General features: G+C 44.1%; 1 long non-coding RNA gene across 1 annotated transcript; it reads right to left on the reverse strand.

Annotated features, from left to right (window-relative positions):
* Positions 1–690: 690 nt before the first annotated feature.
* On the reverse strand, positions 691–15,253 carry Gm40211. The gene is made up of 3 exons (XR_867952.1): positions 15,222–15,253; positions 13,397–13,609; positions 691–733 (listed from the first exon to the last, which is right to left on the reverse strand). It is a non-coding gene; the product is annotated as a predicted gene, 40211 (long non-coding RNA).
* Between the last annotated feature and the right edge of the window lie 3,797 nt (positions 15,254–19,050).

The following is a 19,050-nucleotide window of genomic DNA, read 5'->3' on the forward strand; positions in this document are numbered from 1 at the left end:
AGATAAATCTACTCTCATGTTTCTCTTCTCTTTTAATTTTAAAAATATGTATATATGCATAAAATATATAACACAAACATAAAATATATACCATTTATGTACACATATAGATGCATATATTTGGTATATATATTTTATATGTGTGAATGTTTTGTCTGCAAACATGTCTGTGCACCACATTCCAGAAAATGCAGATTCCAGAAAAAAGGCATCAGAAGTCCTGGAGCTAGAGTTCCAGACAGTTGTGAGTTGCCATAGGAACGCTAGGAATCAAACCTGCATCCTCTGGAAGACCGGGTCAGTGCTCTTAACCACTGAGACATCTCTCCAGCCTCCACCACTTTCATATCGATTACAGCATTATTCACAATAACAAAAAAAAAAATCAAGAGCCTAGCATAGTGATACATATCTGTAATCTCAGCACTTGGGAGATGGGGGAAGGAGGGATGGCTACAGGAAGCCCTAGAGAGAGGAAGGGGGAGGGAGGGGGAGGGGAAGGGGAAGGAGGAGGAGGAGAATGGCGAGAGGGAGAGAGGGAGAGAGAGGGAATTCAGTATACATACCCTATGGAATACTCATCAACCTTAGAAGGAAATCCTGAGGTTTATGACAATGTGGATAAAACTGGAAGATAATGTACTAAGCTAAACCAGGCATAAAAGGCAAACAATCTCACTTGTATGCAGAGCAGTTGGTAGTCACTGGGTAGGAGGACAGTCTCTGGCAGACACTAGTCAAAGGAAACAAACTTCTGTTAGCTGGACAATAAACTCAAGAGATTTATTGCAACATGATAACTCCATTTAACAAATGTGGCTTAGCTTGGAAATCCTACTATTGTAGTTTGTTTTTTTTTTTTTTACAAAAAATAATTAAGTGTATCAGAGAGTACATGTGTGAAGCAGCTCCTCTTGGGAACTAGAGTGACGGTTGCATACAGGCATTTGCCTAGTGTGCAAGAGGCCCTAGGATCCATGCCCATAAAGCAAAAAAGAAAAAAAAAATCAGCCATTGCATAATAGACACAAGTTTCCAAATAGTATATTGTTCATAGTGATAGTTTTCTTGCCAGTTTTATGAATTTAATTAGAGAAATATCAATAAATTATGGGTTTTGGTTAATGAAAAAATGCAAAAGTACAACTCTATGAAAAAGTGTCCTGTCTTTATAGAATCTGGGACACAACGCAAAATGATTTGTTCTCTGGACTAAACCTTTCCTGGCATAAAATTTGTGTGTCATTTGAGGATCAGCCTGTTCGGGAGCTGCAGACTGGTCTCAAATACTTGCCCTTCACAGCTCTTACGTCATGATTCATGTACAATCTTTCTTCTTTTTGACTGCCTGCAATTACTTGTGACAAATGGTTCTTCAGTGTATCGTCTGCTTTACCTTTCAAAACGTTTCCATGGTTCACAGATAAGTCATCTGATACACACCGGACTCTCCCACAGTAAAGCCAGCCTGGGAGAGGCACCTCCCCAGATGCAACCTACTCTCACAATCCTCTTCAATATACAAATAAACACCATTCAAACAGCATTGTTAGCTAGAAAAATTAACAAGTGGACAGACTAAAAGCTAGAGGAAATATTAGTTACTTCAGATCAAGTGGGGGCTATGTAAAATAATGGTAGAAGTTCTAAACAAATGAATCAAAACATTTGACAACTCAAATAATTAATCATAAAGAAAATTAGACTGGGCATGTAGATCAATTGGTAGAGGGCTAGCCTAGCACTCATGCAGAAATCGGCTGTGATGGCGTACACCTGCAATCTCTGCACGTGTGAAGTGGAACCAGGAGAATCAACTCCAAGAACGAGGAGGGGGTGAAATAGGAAGGAAGGGAGGGAGGGAGGAAGGAAGGGAGGGAGGGAAGAAGAAAGAAAGAAAGAAAGAAAGAAAGAAAGAAAGAAAGAAAGAAAGAAAGAAAGAAAGAAAGAGGAGGGAGGGAGGGAGAGAGGAAGGAAGGAAGGAAGAGAGAGAAAGAGAGAGAGGAGGGAGGGAGGAAGGAAGGAAGGAAGGAAGGAAGGAAGGAAGGAAGGAAGAAAGAAAGAAAGAAAGAAAGAAAGAAAGAAAGAAAGAAAGAAAGAAAAAAAGAAAGAAAGAGGAGGGAGGGAGGGAGGGAGGGAGGAAGGAAGAAAGAAAGAAAGAAAGAAAGAAAGAAAGAAAGGAAGGAAGGAAGGAAGAAAGAAAGGAAGAAAGAAAGAAAGAGGAGGGAGGGAGGGAGGGAGGAAGGAAGGAAGGAAGGAAGGAAGGAAGGAAGGAAAGAAGGAAGGAAGAAAAAGAGTCAAAAGAACAAAAGTAATACATTTTCTTAAACAAATCTCTATTGTGAGGGAGGAAAGATTTGTTACCCATCCATCACTAGGCTCCTGGATGATGTACCTACCCATAACAGGAGCAAATTTACAAAAACATGCAAATGATTTTATATAAGCTTTCCATAGCAAAGGGGCTTTAGGGAAAGAGGAGCCAAAGCAACAGGAAAGCTTGCACATTTTGATGCTGAGTTTGGTGGAGAAGCTGGGAACTGACAGGCATAGGCACAAACAGAGCACGACGCCACGTGATACACACTGGGGAGAATTTAGCCAGGCCTTTTTTTTTTCCCCTCCCAAATCTGTCTATGTCTTCAGAAATGAGGACACTTCTGCACCAGATCTGAGGAGGGAACTCAAATGAAAATCTGAGCGAGTGCAGAAGGAAATGAGAAAAGGTCAGAGAGCTACCAGCCTTCTGCTGCTGTTTCCTAAAGTGCAATATACTGTGCCTTGAGCTACGTGTATGCAGCAGGGGACACAAGCAGGTTGTGTGTGTGTGTGTGTGTGTGTGTGTGTGTGTGTGTGTGTGTGTGTACTCTAGCATGTGTTTTAACTTATTTGCTTATTTACTTAGTGCAGGGATTAAACCCCGGGTCTCACTAAGAATCATCTCTGAGCTCTATCCTCCCCTCTTCCCATAGCTGCTTATTATTTTCCAAAGGGCCTAATCTTTGCCCTAGAGCAGGGATCCTCAGAGTGTGGCCTGGATCACCAGCCCCAGCACCCTTTTGGAAGCATGTTAGAAACACAAATGGTCTAGAAACTCTGGAGATGGACCCCCAAAACCTCAGCAGACCCCACGAATCTCTGCAGGCAAGGCTCTACCACCCCAGGAACTATACTAGCTAGGAGGATGGGTTGGATAATGCAGACAGAACTGGAGTGTGGGAAATTCTAGGTGATCAATTCTCCATTTTCTTCAACAAATAGATGGCTGGGGGCGGGAAGTATTAAAGATTAGACGAGACTTAAGAGACATAACAGCCAAATCAATATGTGGATTTTATTTGAATCCTGTTTCAATCAAACCAACTGTAAAAAGAGGTTTTGAGACAATTAGGAAAAGTCGAACACGATATTAAGGAATTATTATTTGTTTTATTGTGTGTGAATATTATAATGTAGTTATGATTTTAAACAGCCTTTTAAAAAAAATCTTTATTTTTTTAAAGTGGACAAAACGGATAGGGCAGAATGTTAACAGAAACAATACCCAAGGATCGAGCCCAGAGCCTCACATGCTAGGCAGTTGTTCCAGCACTGAGCTATACAGTCAGTACTCCAGCCATTAACACATTCTAACAACAAAATAATTTTATCATACTGGTATAACAATAAAGTATAATGCAATAGAATTAAGAATTGTGTTGGGGGAAAGGCAATATCTTTCCCCACTCATTACTGACACTCTTCATAAAAAGACACAGATTAATAAGAAAAAAAGGTAGAATGAACTTAACCAGATCTCACAGAATAGGAAGGAAGACAGCATCTGGGGATCCGGCTCAGGGCTAGAACACCCGGCATGAGCAAGCTCTGGGTTCGAGTAAATGAAAACAAATATAACTTAGGTTTGAGAGGCTTGACAAACAGGCGATTGTGGAGATGCTCGGGGGACAGGAAAGAGGATGGCTTAGGAACAATCAACGTGGGAAACTTAGCCAAGCCTGCTTGTCAGCTGTCCTCTGGGTCTCAGTTGCTATCCCTGGGAACAGAGCAGGACAGCTGTTCTGTTGCTTGTCTTCCAGGGAGGAAGAATTCTTTGTGTGGCTCTGGAGAGAAGGCAGCAGAAATTCAGCAGCCCCTCCGTCCTCCCCAGGGTGTGGATTTGGTGTCATATTCTGGGAGATAGCACTCTTGGCCCTGACACTTTCCTTTTAAGTGGGCAAGGGAACATGAAGTGGAGTGGGTGAGCAGGAGGATCTTCCAGGAGTTGAGGAAGAGGAAAACATGATTAAAATGTATTGTTGGAAAAAATTTAAGTAGTCGGCGGTGGTACATTCCTTTAATCTCAGTACTTGGGAGGCAGAGGCAGGCGAATCTGTGAGTTCAAGGCCAGCCTGTTTTATAGAGCAAGTTCTAGGACAACCAGAGTTACGCAGAGAAAACTTGTCTTGAAAAACCAAAAGGAGAGAAAGAAAGAAAGAAAGAAAGAAAGAAAGAAAGAAAGAAAGAAAGAAAGGAAGGAAGGAAGGAAGGAAGGAAGGAAGGAAGGAAGGAAGGAAGAAAGAAAGAAAGAAAGAAAGGAAGGAAGGAAGGAAGGAAGGAAGGAAGGAAGGAAGGAAGAGAGGAAGGAAGGAAGGAAGGAAGGAAGGAAGGAAGGAAGGAAGGAAGGAAGGAAGGAAGGAAGGAAGGAAGGGAGGGAGGGGAAAAGAAAAAAAAGAAAAGAAAAGGAAAAAACAAATAATTCTAAATAATTTAAACAATTTAACTTAACCAGAAAAAAAAAGAAAAGAAAAGAAAAGAAAAGAAAAGGAGGGAGGGAAGAAGGGAGGGAGAAAGAACAGACCAGAAGGTTTGAAGAAAGCCATAGTAGATCTAGAGGAGAAAGCCATCAGGCAGAGGAAGCTGGAAGTGCCCATGGCCGAAGGCAGAAGCTTGCCTGAAGTAGGCATTTTGCCCTCCTACTTTGACCACACACATCTTTGAAGGAATCCTGTCAGCATCTGTTTCTGCTCCTTTTCTGAAGATATTAAACAACACAGAACCATCCGTAGCAAGAATGCTCTAAAGACAATAGTACCGTGTGGGCTCCATCAACACCAATAGTATATCTCCCAAGATTGAGCGTTACTGAGCAGTGAGCGGGACCAAATCTCTGCTCTGCTCTGAGCTGACAAGTGCTTCTAGAAAGTATATTCATTTAGTACATTTATTTTACTACATGTGTGACTGTTTTCCCTGCATGTATGTATGTGCCCCACTTGCATGCCTGGTGCCAAGGAGGCCACAGGGGGCACTGGATCCCATGGAGCTGGAGTTGAGGTTGGTTTTGAGCCACCAAGTGAGTGCCTGAACAGAAGTCAGGTCCTCTGGGAGAACCAAAGCTCTCCACTGCTGAGCCAACTCTCCAACCCCTGATCAACCTCATCAGCATCTCAAGCAAACCTATTAGATTACAAATAGCCAATGGTAGTTAAAAACAAGAAAGCCTGTGTAGGGTGAGCAGTATGCAAAGTCATTGCTGTGTTCCCTAACTTCTGAACAAAATCTCGGGCAGTCTCTAAGACCCAAAGGTCCTTGGTAAAAGCTGTGTGACGGTGCACACCTGTACGTCCAGCACTGGAGGTGGAGGCCAGAAAATCAGAAATTAGAGGTCAACCTGGGATCCTTAGAACCTTGTCAGAAAATAAAAACCAACAAAGACCCTAACTGCTTAAATGGTGACTGAAGTGCACTGTCTTCAGTGAACTGTCTTCTCCCCTATTCCTTTAACCATGAACTGGCAGTTTGTAGTGACACAGTCAGGCATTGAGAGCTGAATGTCTCTGTCCATTAAGTATGGGTCTAAGGCACTGATATCAAATTGAATATGCCTATGGCAAAATTGCTCAATGATAGATAGGTCAATCTTTATTTACATACAAAAATCCAATTGGGAGGCATTAACAAGCTATCTTCATTGTTTGGTTTGCTGTATTTTCTTTGTTGGATGATATTTTTCTTTCCTTTTCCTTTTTTCTGCACTTCCTCCTTTTCTTCTTCTTTTTGATAAAAATCTCCCTGTGTAACTCAGACTAGACTGCAAATATACCATCTTCCTGCCTCAGTATCCCCAGTGCTAGGACTATAGGCCCAGGCCACTAGATAGAGCTAAAAGTAGAGATCTTTTAAGTGAATAAACAACCAACCAACCAACAACAAAACCCCACAATTTTCATGGAAAAGTATCCTCAGATGTACAAGGCTCCTCTGCACCGTGGGGGTCTGCTAAAAGGAGGGCAGCGGTCTCAAAGGTGTGTGTGTGTGTGTGTGTGTGTGTGTGTGTGTGTGTGTGTGTGTTGGGGTGGGAGAGGGTATCAACAAAAACAAAAAGTTAGGAAGCAACAAAAGATTAACATTCAAAGAGCAAAAGGACAAAGAACACATGGGATGAAAATCTGATGTGATGCTTGCCATGGATGCACTGGTTAAAGTAACCCTGGGTTCCAGCCGCCAGAAGGCCCCCAAATTCAGGGAGTCAGAAGAAAACATGCTCGCTTAAACACTGATCCTGGTAGGAGATTGAGCCGTGGTGTGGTTGTCCCGAACAGTTATTTTAGCCTGGCACTGCTAAGAGGTCTGCCCTCTTCACCAGAGCTGGACATCGCCAGTCCAGTCAGTCAGGAGAACAAAGCAGGGAAGGCATGGCTGGACCAGACTAGGCAGCTGCACACCAGATTCTGGCTCCCTCCATCCAGGAAGCGGAGAATGGGCTTCACAGAACGCTGCTAATGTCTGCCGTGTGGGATTACAATTGGAGCCATTGGTTCTGTAGGATCCTCTCTTTGGTTATCTATCAGGAAGGGTCCTCCCTGTACAAGTAGACAGTGATTTTAGAGTTCACTCGTGAGTTTGCTGAAGTGTGTTTTCTGATAGGAAGCGAATCATCTTCAGTAGACAAACACTAGAAAAGCTGAGTTTTGGACACAGTTACGTGTAAGAAAAGTTTTCACCTCTCCTCCTGGGGCTGGGGGCGGGGGGGGGGGGGGGACGGGACAGAAAGGCTGTACTGATGAGGCAAGCTCCCGTTCCTCCTGAGGGAAAGAAAGCATGCAGCGATTGATAGGGAGAGCTTCTTTGTTCCTAAGTACCTTCCTCCCTTGCCGCTCTCCATTCTGCAGGTGCCTGTCACCCTCACCGCCTGGCAAACACGACCCCCAAAACCCTCCAAGTTTCCATTTCTCCGTCCTTACTAACAATGCTACTGTTTTCTGAGCAGTGGGACAATGGATTTATAGTCTCTTAAGTATTTACACATAAACTCATAGAATATTAACACTGAATATTTATGGCACACCAGAGCTAGTCTGTGAATTCTATCTCACTCTTTCACAAGAAGGCAGTAACAGCAATAACATAGTGCTCACGAAGTTTCTGGAGAGAGATTAGAGTCGGCCTGTGAAGTACCTAGCACCTTGCCTAACACCAGTAATTTCCTCAACAAATATTAGCTATTAGGTCTCTAATGGGGTTTGTTCTCACTCAGTGAGAGGGCAAGATCTGAAGTTCTCCTAGCAAGAAGCCCAACCCCCCTCCTCCAGGGGACTCCCAATTGTCAGGATCACCAAGGCAATTGTCCTAAGTCCTTGACTGTTGATTTAGACCCCCCCCCACCCCCACCCTCATGCTAATACGGGAGGAGTGCCTGCTGAAAGTGTAAAATTCCAGGCAACCGCAGGCAGAAACCTCTACTCAATTTGTATGCAGTAAGCAAGGCTGCCACATTGAACAACACCAGGGGGCAGCATTCGCATGAGATTATGCGTAAATGGTGCTTCCTGGCGTTTTGCTAATTTGTGGATCTAAATTCAAATCCCCAGGAAATAGCACCTTTAGCAAACATCCAGGTGGTAGAAACAATCTGCTCTCTCAAAAAGATTGTTCTAGAGAGACTGTTTAAGGGACGGGAACCCAGAAAACTTTATGGCCCACAGGCCACCTCCCTGTCTCAAAGTTGTACCAAAATATGACAGAGCAACCTCTTTAAAACTTGGCCATGTCCTGGGTTAGAATCTCATCACTGAGGAAAGAAAATCACTTCCTGCCAGTTCTGCTCGTGAAGAGCCCTCTCAGAAGTTGGACTGAGGCGGGAAGCCCGGGCCTGCGGTTTCCTTTCAAAGCTTCATCAGGCTCTTCAGACCTCCTCGCATTAATCCTGGGGACAGATCTGTGAGACAGGTGGCAGGCATCAGCTTTTTCATTATAGGTAGCTTGAGGCAAGAGGAGGGTCACTGGCCCCAGAAGAGTCTGTATCTTGGATGGGTCTTCTGCCTTTTCCCCAATTTCCATCTATGAGCCTCTATTATTGTGCTGGGGAGAGCTTCCTGCATTTGCCCGTAAGAAACTTTGTTGCAGCACAGTTCCAGTACTTTTGGAAAGTAGGTGGGTGCTGAATGCTAAATGTATCAAAGGGGAAAGACAGTGAATACTGCCTGCTAAATGCCAGCTATTACTGGATTCTTTAATTAGACTATCTCTTATTCTTCCCAATAATTTAGAGGAGTAGTGAGGGATATCACCATTTTTACAACTTTCAAAGAGGGTTACATTGTTCCAACAGCTACAGAGAATAAACATTACAGACAGACAACTCTAAACTCAAGTATGGTTCCAAAAATCCATGCTTTTTCAGTTTCTGCACTTAGGGAGGAGAAACACAAAATAAAACCAACTATCCAAGTGACTTCTGCGTAAGGACAGATGTGACGGCACTTAACATTGTTGAATACTTGGCTAACTTAGCACATCTGGGCATTAACTATACACTTCCTGTAGAAGCTTACATTAGTTCTGTGATGTAGATGCTACACTGTTAGCTAGTCTCTATTGGTAAGTTATGTCTGCAGTTGAAGTGAGCTAATTCAAGCCAAATTAAAGTATAAAGGCGGGTTTACTGGGAGGTACTAGGAAGGCAGCTCTCCCTGAGAGTTCATAGACCACACAGGAAGGGGTCAGTGAAATTACCCTACAGAGGGAGACAGAGTGGGGGTTGGGGGGAGAAAGAAAGAAAGTACAGATGCAGAGAGAGAAGAGAGATGCAGAGGGAGAGAGGAAGAGAGAAGAAAGCAAGAACCAAAACGTGTGATTATATAGTGAAGAGTCGCTGGGTGAGAGGAAGGCCAGCCCCTGGGTTCAGCATAGAGTGTAGGGTGTACCTGTCATGCCCTGTAACAGGTAAGGACTGAGGACATTGGGAGAACCTGAAAGCCAGATCACTTTGGTATGTTAAATATGCACCTCATCTGCTTGTCTCTGGTCTGAATCCCAACATTCATTATGGATCATTGATGTAAGGAAGACACTTGAGACTTAGAGAAGTTAAAAAATCTTGCATCACCTCTGTCACAGAAAAGGGACAAAGACCACTGATATGCCTAGGTACAGAGAAGATCTGGGCTTGTTTTGAGTTCTGTTTGACTGACTTCTCATAGCTCAGGCTGGCTTTAAATCCAAAGATGGCAGAAAATAACCTTGAAATTAGGATTCTCCTGTTTCCATCTCTAGAGCTGGAATTACAAATTTGTATCACCACATGTGTTGGTTTGAATATGCTTGGCCTAGGAAGTGGCACTATTAGGAGGTGTGGCCTTTTGGAGGAATTGTGTCACTGTGTGCATTGGCTTTGAGACCCTCCTCCTAGCTGCCTGGAAGACTGCTCCTGGCTTCCTTTGGATGAAGATGTAGAACTCTCAGCTCCTCCTGTGCCATATCTGCCTGGATGATGCCATGTTGCTGCCTTGACGATAATGGACTGAACCTCTGAACCTGTAAAACAGCCCCAATTAAATGTTGTCCTTTATAAGAGTTGCCTTGGTCATGGTGTCTCTTCACAGCAATGGAAACCCTAACTAAGACACCACACTGTAGAGATCCTCTTGTATATTGTATGATCCTCGCCTGTCATTTAAAAAGCCTATGGCCTATGACTTTGTCCGGAAATAGAAGTGGGATATCTGGAGGATAAAGAACTCTGGCCAGGCGTGGTGGCACACACCTTTAATCCCAGCACTTGGGAGACAGGCAGGCGGATTTCTGAGTTCGAGGCCAGCCTGGTCTACAAAGTGAGTTCCAGAACAGCCAGGGCTATACAGAGAAACCCTGTCTCAAAAAAAAAAAAAAAAAAAAGAAAAAGAAAAAGAAAAAGAAAAAGAAAAAGAAAAAGAAAGAAAGAAAGAAAGAAAGAAAGAAAGAAAGAAAGAAAGAAAGAATTCTGAAAGAGAAGGAGGTGGGGAAGGGAGTCTGGAAAAGATGTGGGGAGAAAGACACATGGTACATGTGCACAGGTAACCAACCACATGACAAAATATAGGTTAAAATAAGGGGGTTATCTTTAGTTATGATCTAGTTAGAGTAGAGCCTTGCTATATGGCCAAGGTATTTGTAAATATAATTTGAGTGTGAGACTTATTTCTGGCAGCATGGGGCTGGAAGGCAGAACCAGGGTGTAACATTAACACCACACCTGTTTTGTTTTTTAATTTAAAGATTTACTTATTTATTTATTTTATGTATGTGAGTATAATGTCGATGTCCTCAGACACAACAGAAGAGGGCAATTTTAGATGGTTGTGAGCCACCATGTGGTTGCTGGGAATTGAACTCAGGACCTCGGGAAGAGCAGTCAGCGCTCTCAGTCATCTCTTCAGGCCCACACTTGGTTTATTCAGTGCTGAGGATTGAACCTAGGACTCTTTGTATGCTAGGTAAACTATCAATTGAGCTACATTCCCAAACCCAAACTGATAGAGATCCTAGAAACAAAGTGGCCTGGTATTCCCCCTGATGTCAATGAATTTTTCTTGTCAGGGCCTGAAAAGGCCAGTGTCTGTCACAGGCCAGTCGCCATTTCTAAACATCATAGTAAAATGGTGTAAGTGCCATTACGCGTGACTGTGCTCTACCAATACTCCACTGCCCCTTCAATGTCCACACTCCCCATCTTTCAGTCTAAATGACCACATTCTCCAGGAAATCGTTCTAGACCCTCCACATTAACCATCCTCCGCCCGCCACTGTATATTGATCATACCCATGACACTTAAAGCAACAATTTAAAATCTAATTGTAAAGCTGATTGTGGGATGTTATGTGAATCCTGGCATGAGGATATTCTACTGTCTGACACACATGGAATCTATAAATGATGGTCACTGGACAACCAGAGCAAATGCAGACTCTCGGAGCTGAACAGCTTGAAGATGACATTAACTTCCCTTTCTCGTGAGACCGACGTGACCATTTCAGAGCTAGCCGTGTTTTCTGGGCCTTTCATCCACCTGTTAAAGCATACATCCCATCGCACGCTTGGTCACACTTTCTCTTTTCCTTTGTTAGAAAGTCCGCATCGAAACCTCATCCATACCGGTCTATCTTCAGTCTGGAAACTGTGCCGCCAGGACTGGCTTTCACGTCCAACACCCTTGGCTCCTGTGTACTAATTCATTTCATGATCATCCATGGGCTTTGGCCTGCCTGTCTCCCTGGTCCATCTGTTTGGCAACAACATGCCTGTCCGTGGGTGGTTAGAGATTCTCCAAACAATGCAAGAGGTTCGGGTGGGCACTGCATCTGTGTTGTGATGAGGCCTTGCCTGTGAAATCCAGGTACTATGTGCCCTTCTGCACTCTATGGAATCATTGACTTAGGTACACAATCAGTAGAAGGTCAAAAGGAGAATAAAAATCGTCTTCAACAGTCATGCCAGGTTGGGTAGTGGTAAGTGAGTGCCACTCCTTTGTGACCTCTGAAGCCCCAGAAGAACACGGGATTAGGTGTGGCACAGAGAGGAAGCTATGGGAACGTGGAGGGGGATGAGTGTGCCTGATTACCCTGAGAGTCACTGGGAAATCTAGTAAACAAGTTTTCTGCATACTGTTATTTCAGACAACAGAAGGGAAAATGAGCTTCAATGGAGAGAATGCAGCTAAGCCCAGAACTCCAGAGACAATCGTGCCAGTCAATGGCACACAGGCAAATGGGCAGGATGTGGTTCGGGCCATGCCAAGGAAATGCAGCCTCTTTCATCTAAGATAAATGTAAACATTTTCTTTCCACTTATTTAGGATAAAAGAAATTCTGGTAATGTGGGCACTGAGAAAGAAGTGTGTCCTGGGTGGCATGGCTCCTTCCAAGAGCAGTGCCAATACCTACACACACCACATTCTCACATGTGTGCACACAACACAGAGAAAGCGGTATTGTATGGGCTGGATAATGCAATTCTAAGAAGGGAATGAGCCAATTATATGGCCTCCAAAAAATTGGTGTTTCAATGGTTTTTGTTGTTGTGAATTTTTGTTTGTTTGTTTTTTGAATAAACCAGAGAACTTCAGACTATGAAATATCCTGTCTGAAAATGCTCCCATCCTTTAGGATCCCTGGGATTTCAGACCCTTACAAATCCCCAAGCTAATATAGCCTCCCTAATGAGTATTTTAAGAAGTTTAAAAAAAAAAAAAAAGCCGGGCGTGGTGGCACACGCCTTTAATCCCAGCTCTTGGGAGACAGAGGCAGGTGGATAGAAGTTCGAGGCCAGCTTGGTCTACAGAGTGAGTTCCAGGACAGCCAGGGAGATGTAGAGAAACCCTGTCTCGAAAAAACCAAAGAAAGAAAAAAGAAAAAAAAATGGGAATGGAAAAAAAAAGTAAATGAAAATCATGTCCTTTAAAAATAAAAACAGGAAAAATAAAACCTGGAATAAAGTAATAATAAAAGCCAGGTGTGGTGACACCTGTTGTCTCAGTGTTCAGGAGGGAGAGGCAGGAGCAATGAAAACTCAGGGCTAGAGCTGATGAGGTGCTCAGTGGATAAGGGCAGTTGTTGCCAAGTCTGACAGCCTGAATTCAACCCTAGGGACCCAAGTGGAAAAACAGACTCCTATGAACAGCCCTCTGACCTCTGCTGGTGTGCCAAGACATGCTCACATGTGCACACACACACACACACACACACACACACATGCTCTCTGTAAATAAAATAATTTTTAAATGAAATTTAAGATGGTCCTCAGCTATATAGCAAGTTTGAAACTAGCCTATGCTACATGAGAACTTGTTTCTAAAAAAAAAGAAAGAAAAATGAATGAATGAATGAATGAATGAATGAAAAAGGGAAAGAAAGAAGGAAGGAAGGAAAGAAAGAGAGAGAGAAAGAAGGGAGAGAAGAGGGAAGGGAAGGGGAGGGGAGGGGAGGGGAGGGGAGGAAACAGAAGGAAGGGGTGGGCCCCCTTTCACAGTACTTTATTCTTCAGAGAGACACAGGCCAATAGTTATACTAAGTTAACAAATAAATTGCATAGTTTTAAGGAGTAGAAAATCAGGAGTACAAGGAGACCATCTTAAGCAGTCTGCCAAGAAGTTCCTACCAGTAGAAGACAGGTGGAAAGGCTTTTCAGGGAAAAGGCAGCAGTGTGGCCCAGGCACAGTGGACAGCCCAGGTGTGGAAGCAGCAAGCCACGGGAATCAGAACAGGGCTTAGCCGGCCACAGAACAAGCTCAGATTTTCATCACCAGCCTGCACAGGAAGCCACTGGAGACGGTCAGGAAGGTACACAGTTTGAAAGATGATGCTGTCTGTTCTGTAAAAAATAAATTGTGGGTGGGCAGACTGGAAACAAAGAGACTTGTAAGAAATTATTGCTACTGCCCAGGGTAAGATGGTCATGCGCAGACGGAAACAGTCATAGGATATATTTTTGAAGAAATATGTTTTGTATCTTTAACTGTCATGCCAAAATTTTCCCTGATTATACATTATTTTATATTTTTCCTTATGTTTTCCTTTTTCCTTCCCCACTGAGACTGTGATGACCATAATTTATTTATAGAATTCCATGTGGGATTCTTAATACCCGTGGTTGACATTTGTGTGTCTCGCTTATGTTCTGGGAGCTACATTTGCTCTTAGGTAGACAAGAACTACAAAGTGTTCTTCTAAGAATGTAATCACAGACTACGACAATCTTATAAAGTAGCTCACAGGGACATTATTTCTTCCTTCTAACACATGAGCAAAGAGAAGCTCAGAGGGTTAAATGACTTGCCCATGGTCATTGAGCTAATCAAAGGACAAGCCCGGGACACAGACAAATTGTCCTACAGCAATCCTCAGTGACCCCTCTAAGCCCATGTGCAGTGGTGTCCAGGACAGCAGGTACTCCTGTGTGAGAGGGGCCAACACTTCCCCCAGGGTGAGGACAGCTGACTGTCTCCCAACATTTAATATACTGACTCAGCTATGTGCATAGTTAATGCGTTTTTCACCAAGCCAAAATGAGCGTGAGATTTATTATCTTATGTAAATTTCACCAAGAAACAAAGGTTAGTTAGAAAAGAGTAAGGTTTTAAGTATTTTGCATTTGGATAAATTAGTCATGATTCAATTGAAGAAATACTTTAGGTGCTAGAGAAATGACTCAGTGGTTAAGAGTGAGTACTGCACATACAGAGGACCTCAGCTCTATTCCCAGCACCACCTTAGACAGCTCAGCTTAGATAACTCCAGCTCCAGAGGGATCTAGTGCCCCCCGCTGGCCTCTGCAAGTACCTGCACTCATGTGCACATACCCATACACGTGATTAAAATGCCATACAAACAAAAACTTTAGTGGCTGAAGAGATGCCTCAGTGGTTAAAATGTACTGGTTTCCAGAGGACTCGGGTTCAATTCCCAGCACCCACACCATGGCTCACAACCATCTGTAACTCTAGTCCTAGAGTTCAGATTCAACATGTCCTCTTCTGGCCTCCTTGGGCATTAAATGCACATCACACTGCAGCTGGGGAGGTAAGAGGGGCAAAATGGAAGTATAAACGATAGATGTGCTCCATCACAGGGGTTGAGAGGATACTACGCATGCTCACTTTTGAAGTTCTGGGACTGAGATGGTAAGCAAGGTGTAGTATCTCTGCTCTCGTGGGCTTCTACCTTGGCCTTTTCTGGAATCTGCTTTCACTTAACAGCTGAATGTCTTTCATGCTTCTCCATGATTAGTGATCTCTGCTCGCCTCCTGGATGCTGAGCATGTGTGTGTGACTACATCACTCTACACTCTTGACTGTGCATGCAACACGACTGTGTCTCTCAAGCTCCTGTAATTTACCTGCCATATAGACTGTAACCTGAGACTGTGAGCAAAACAAACAAACAAACAAACAAACAATAAATAAATAAAAACCTGTTGCGCCCACCTTGGCAAGGAAGACACAACATGGTCGGATTCTTCTCAACAGTCTTTATTGCAGGAACGCCTCGATGCTGCTACGGGGACCCTGGGATAGGTTAAACCGCTGTCACCTAATTAGCATGTACCCGCTCGGGAGGGGTTGGCGCCAGACTCGGGCTTACGCCTGCGCAGTGGTGTTGTTTATGACAATGGCACACCTGAAACCGGCGCCATCTTAGAGTTGGCTTCCTACAAAAACCTGCTCACTGGATACTTACTAAGATTACCATCTTTGGTTGTCTCAACCTTGTGAAGAGGGTGACATGTCAATCAACTCTGTTTCCCAGGTAAGACATCATAGGCAGATGGAAGCTGCCTCTGCTGCTGAGTGTCAGAGTTGGTTCAGAGCCAGCAGCCTGGCCACTGAGGCCACATGCTCAGCCATTAGGCAGGGGAATAACCCCAGGTTTTTCAAATGAGGTTGTTATAATTCTAGGAATTTATCTAGAGGGAAAACACGACTATAGCAATACAGTCTGAAGGCAGATCCAGGGCCTTGGAAGAGGCCTGAGAAAGACCTGGGTTTTATCCGCTTCATAGTAAACCTGCCTTTGGCCTCAAGGTAATCATGTATGTCACTATCCAGTACTGTAAACATGAGCTCTGCTGTTAAAACACAGACTGTCCCAAGACCTGTAAGGGGGTGGAGGGAAAGGAACAAGAAAATAACCACTCAACCACTCAATGTGAAACCGTAGGTGGATGTTCTGCTGTTCTGGGTCAAGTCGGTGTGTGACTGTAGGTTTTTCCTATGTGCCAAGCTCTATGTTAGCCTGTAGGTTGTGCAAAAGTGGTGTGTGTGTGTGTGTATACAAATGGGGGCAGGGGCATGTATGCACGCATGCACACATCTCAGAGATTAGGCATCCAGCACCATGTAAATGCAAAAAGATAAAAACAATAACACCTACCCATGAGAAATTAAAAAAAACAAAAACAAAAACAAAACAAGAAACAACCAGGGACCAGAGAGACAGCTCAGAGGGTAAGGCTAAGCCTGACAACATGCCTTTGATCCATGGGGTCCCAAATTGGGGAGGCGGGGAAGGGAAAGAAAGTAAACTCCCTCAAGTTGTCTCTGGCCTACACACACACACACACACACACACACACACTCACACACTACTTAGTGCTCCTGAAGTCCTTGTCCTAAGTAGGCAGGTGTCAATACTGGCATCTTCCCTACTTCACAGATAAGAAACAACAATAAATCATGGAGCTGAATTCTGATTTGTCATTTTTCCCAGTGCTGGTAAGTGACCCTCAAGCTTTGCATGTGTTAGGCAATGCTCTCCTGAGCTTCATTCTCTCTATCTTATTTTGACACAAGATCCTGCTCGGTTATTTATCTCAGCCTTGAGGTCACTTGGCAGCCTAGCCACGCCTTATATGTCTTATCCTGCCTCAGCTTCCCACAGGAACTATGAGCATGGGTCAGTGAATCTAGCTCAAATGTATTCCTTCTTGGCTGAGAGAGAACTCTCTGACCTTAAACACTGAGACCTGCCTGCCTCTGCGTTCACAGTGCTAGGATTCATAGTGTGTGCTGCCACGCCTGGCCTCCGACAAGCTCATTCATCAGCCCCACCCTTAACTGCTCTACTCCTCCACTGCTTTGGGAACACTGAAGTTGGAAATAAAAACTAACCAGAGAGCTGAAGCTTCAAAATGGCTCCACCCAGGTTCCTTCACACAAAGCTTTCCCAGGCCTTCCTTCTCACCCCCCTTGGTGTTGCTGGAATAAATCACTCATCTCTTTCCTTAGACCACGGATTTCTTGACAAGAACCAAAAAAATATTTGAGGAATCAATAGCAATAAGTAAATACACGTAGGATCTGGTCAAGTGGTCTGTTGACTCCATGACAAGCAATTCATGCACTGTGGGTTTGAGGTACAACTTAACCGTGCAAATGGGATTTGAAAAGTGGTGAGAGAGAGAGAGAGAGAGAGGAAGGAAGGAGGAGGAGAAGTCAAGTGAGGGCAATTGAGAAAAACGACACAGGTAGGAAAGATCCTGGCATAACTGTATCAGGTTCCCGTTGCCACATATGATTTAAGACAACGCAAATTTGTTCTCTCAAATCTATGATATCAAAAGTCTAAAATCAAGATGCCAGCAAGGCTATGCTCATCCCAAAGGATCCCAGACAGGATCCCTCTTTGTTCTTAGCATCTCAGGGTTTCTGCATCCTTTGGCTGTGTCTCCATCTGTACATTACCCACTGTCTGGCTTTCACTGTTATATCTCCTGACTCTAACACTCCAGCCTCTATTACTGCTGTTGTTACTGTTATTATTACCATCACCATCATCATTATCTCCGCCACTACCACCACCATCATCCTACTGAACCTACTCAAAGATTTTGAGATGGTTTTCCCACCTCAAAATCCCTAACATAATTATATCTGGAAAGTGTCTTTTTGATGTAAGAAATCCCATTCTTAGACTCCTCAGGTTCTGAGGGACACCACATCTTTGGAAGGCCACTCTCCCACCTACACCAAAGGGAAGCAGGAAAAAGACAGTGGAGACTCTGGAGAGTTTCTGGCCCATGAAGTTAAGCCAAGTGGATGGAGGGTCCAGCCTGGGCTCTTTCTAAGGCAAGGTGTTTGGGCTTGTATAGTAGATAAGAAAACAATTGTGGCGTGTGGAAAGGGGGAAAGGACGTAAGAAAAGCATGCTTTTGGTGACTGCTGTTTGATAGAGTGGACATTTGGTTGACAGCATCTTCTTCAAATGGACAATACTAGCTTGTCGGTGCGTAAGGCTTTGTTTTCATATACTGTCAGCGTCTCAGAGACCATCACCTGTGTCCCTGACTCCAGCAGAGGTAGTACAATGCAGTGCTTGCGCAACCATGAGAGCCCTTGGATAGTGAGTGAGCCCACAATTTAATTCTGGTCTTTACTATATGATAATGATGCCCTGCCCATTTCATTTCCCCTTTCTCTAAAATGAAGCTGGTAGCGTGTGGACCTCAGAAACTTTGGTGAGTAGTGAAAGAAAGTTCTTACCAGGCAATCAACAAAGAAGAGCTATTTTCCTTAGAAACAAACCCCTTATTGGTGAAAGGACAATGAACTTGAAGTCAGCTGAAGGAAGGACTGACATACTCTCTGAAACTAAAAGAAGCGATTAAAGATAGAGTCTATAATAAGGTCTAGTACGTGCACTTATCCTTGCCTCCCAACCAGGAAACATTAAAGGTCTGCTTTAAAACTGTGCTGGAAAATCCCAACTCTCTGTTGTCCTCCATGTAATTTCCAATCAACCCTCATTATCATCCAAAGTCTGACCTCGTTCTGATGTCTGCACGAAAAACCAAACACAATCAATGCGTCCTTGCACTCAGTCTACATGGACAGGTTGGTGAACTTCAGTGGCTAAGGAAGCCCTGGCCAAGAGGTCTGAATTAACCTTCACTTTGTGCCCATTTCCAGGAAGAATGAGCAAACAGCGGCGGCTCCCTGGCCTCAGAGCCACTGCCTGGTGTCTGGCACCCAGAGGCTTCCCGGGCCGACCTTGTGGAGAAAGGCCAACAGGGAGAAAGCCACAGCCAAAGGAACACACAGAACCTGTTCCACGCGCAGACGCCAGAGCGGCAGCCATTGGCGTTCGGTGCGAGCCTGTCCAGCCGCCCTGTGCTCCATCACGCACACTACAATGAAATTCAAGGAGAGGGCTGTGAAGCAATCCTTCCCGGTCCTGAAAATCACAGCGCGCTGCTGGAAGCGATGCTAAACCCTTTGCAGCACACCCGGGCACATTCATCAGAGAGGCAGCTGAGCC

The sequence above is a fragment of the Mus musculus genome, chromosome 4, assembly GCF_000001635.26.
Source record: "Mus musculus strain C57BL/6J chromosome 4, GRCm38.p6 C57BL/6J".
Classification (NCBI taxonomy): domain Eukaryota; kingdom Metazoa; phylum Chordata; class Mammalia; order Rodentia; family Muridae; genus Mus; species Mus musculus.